This window comes from Buceros rhinoceros, unplaced genomic scaffold, assembly GCF_000710305.1.
Source record: "Buceros rhinoceros silvestris isolate BGI_N320 unplaced genomic scaffold, ASM71030v1 scaffold128, whole genome shotgun sequence".
In the NCBI taxonomy this organism is placed as follows: domain Eukaryota; kingdom Metazoa; phylum Chordata; class Aves; order Bucerotiformes; family Bucerotidae; genus Buceros; species Buceros rhinoceros.
The window spans coordinates 192,332-195,248 of NW_010424938.1; positions in this window are offsets into that span (position 1 = coordinate 192,332).

Sequence of the window (2,917 nt, forward strand, 5' to 3'; positions counted from 1 at the left end):
CAATTAGGACACCTTTCCACAGCTTCAGAGGTGCGGGCATGAGTTTCTGCTTTGCTCTTGTGCCAAAATTTGCTGCTGCTCCATAGAGATGTACATGGCTTTCTCCTCCTCCAAGGCTAAGCTGTCAAATAAGGAAGATGCTCACATTGCCCAGGTTGTGGTACAGTGTGATAAGGAAGCCTTGTGGCCCTAGCTCTGTACGTACCAGGTTTCCTACTGCAGGACCAGAGCCTGTAGCCTCCTGCACTCCTAGGAAACTACTGCCTGGTTAGCAATGCTTACTGTCCGGCCGGCTACAAAAGCCTGGTGTGTCTTGAGACCACCACTCCATTGCACCAATGTGATGTTGAAAGGTCTTCTATAGGTAAGCACGATATGGCACATTGTGCATGTGTAAATAAATACTGGTGACTCCAAAACCGAGGAAAACATTATATGGCTTTCCCCAAAACTAGAGATATCATTTCACGCCTTCTGTCAAGACATCTGATGTGGACTTCAGAATGGCATGAACCCCAGGTCACAAGAAGCAAAATCTATTCTCATTTTATGGAGCAACTTTCCCATAATTGCAAAACAACTGAGAATTAAAGGCCTTATTTTGTCCTACATCCCACTGCTGCTCCCTGGCTGCAGGCTTTACCATCTCTACATTCTCACTGTCTCAAAGCTTTCACTTGATTTTTCTGAGCCTGTTCTTCACAACACCACTGCCAAGAATATAAATGCTAATACATCCAACCTGCAGGTGGGAAGATTGAACAACTTGGCTAAAAGAGGCACACAGTAGTAGAAAAAGGTAGCAAGTTTAGGTACATAGATCATTAGACTATAGCCCAATCCATTGAGTTCACTGTCCTCTTATCTGCACCTGAGTTCACAGAAGCTCTGTGAGCGCAGCTGTGCCTGCCAGGAGATTCTTCAGCGGGCACAGACACTCACTCATAAGCTTCCCTGAACTCTGCAAGAGGGAGGTACCTCACAGCAGAATTCCTAGGCAAAACACTGTCTGATTTACAAAGATGGATGCATATACTTCAAGGATATCTGAACCGAGTTAACGTTACCAGCCCTTCTTGTCCTTATTACACCTGAACACATTTCATTTGATTTTTCACCAAATACTGACAATGCCAAGATATTGCAAGAGAAAGATTTCACAACAGTGTTTCCTCCAAGGCTGTGCAGAACATTACACTAGCTCAGCTAACCCACTTCCAAGTCAATGCCCCAGTCAGACCCAAGATACAGATAAACCTACAAGAAGAAGTTGGCCTGAAGTCTTGAGAATACTGCTACCATGGGACTGCTACGGCATCCTTCAGCTCCCTGCAAGGCAGGGCAACAGCATTGCTCTGAGCAACACAGTCCAGGCTTCCTCCATTCTAAATTTCTGAGGATTTCTAGAGTAGGGAAACACTGACCCTGTGCCCCCTTTTTTTTCTAAACAAGAGAATGTGGCTAAGGAGGTATACGGTTAATTAATAGGTATATAGTTATCTAGCAGTGCATACCATATAGAATTCTCTATATACACATCTGATTAAACTATTAGAGATCGGAAAAGGCTTCTTGTTGCAAGAAGCTCTCAATATAGGTAAAGGAGTCTTAACATAAAATGCATTTGTCAACTCTCACTCTCTTTTTATTCAGCAAGTACAGAGACTACTTGATGTACATTTGTACCTCAAACATGAGAATGTATCAGAAGCTTACAGTTAGTCACCAGTTTATAAAGTTTTTCATCCAACTAAAGAAGAGGAATAGCACCACATAACTCAGGTGACCAGGTGGAAAAAAAATCATCAGTCACAGTGTTTGATTTATAAACAAATCCAACAGCTGCAGCTTTTTAGAAAAATGATTCCCAGTGCAATTACAAATAGTGAAGGCACAAATACCACAATTTGTGAAACATTTTCAAGGGGGGGGGGAGAAGAAAAAGGAGTTTAAATTAATTAATTTAAGAATACATTGAATTAATTAAATTAAAAATAAGTACAGCCAGCCTTAGATTTAAAATTTAAACATCCATGTTGTCACCAAATCAGCAGAATTTCCTTTTCTTACACTTTTCATAAGACTCAGCACCCAAATCTTGCTTGCCATTTAATATATTCCACATAGATTTCTTCACCTGGAAGACTGTTGGTACTTATGTTGCCAGTGAATTTGAGATAATACAGAAGCTGCTTTTCTTTGAGACATTAAAAAAAAAAAAGAGGCAACATCATTACTTTATCTGTTTACTGTAAAACCCAAAGGAAATATTTCAAATGGATCATTTATTGAAGAAAAAAATGAAAAAAAAAAAAAAAAAAAAAAAAAAAAAAAAAAAAAAAAAAAAAAAAAAAAAAAGGCACATTATACTTTTGGAAATAAATTTTCAGTTCTTTTCTCAGATGGATTCATCAAAGACATATCTAGGGTCTATGGGAAGAGTTATAGGACTTTTTGGTTTTGTAATATTAAAAGTCAATTTTCTCTGTGTTTGCAATTGATTTAATGCAGCCTTTAGGATTTTTGATGCACAGTTTTAACTCTCTGGAGAAAGCATGGCCATTTAAATAATATAAATAGGACTAGTATGTTTCTTTAGTCTTAGCTGCTTTTTTATTGTTCATAAGACTTCAAATAAAATATGCAAAAATATTTTCTCAGTCTTTATGGCACTGAATGTTACCTGTACTTCATGGCAAAGATAGCTAGACTGACTTCAAACAGCAGCCTAGCATTCATGGTCAACATCAGATGTTTTGGTTGAAAAAACCATAGTGTAAGCCCCAGGAAAAAAAAAAGTTTTCCCCTGATCTCCATGTCAGAGGTTGGCTCAGATCTCCTCAGCTTTGTGTTTGTTTCACTTGTTCACAGCTAACACTGAGAATAGCTTCATTGTCTGCACCCAAGTCCTTTCAAA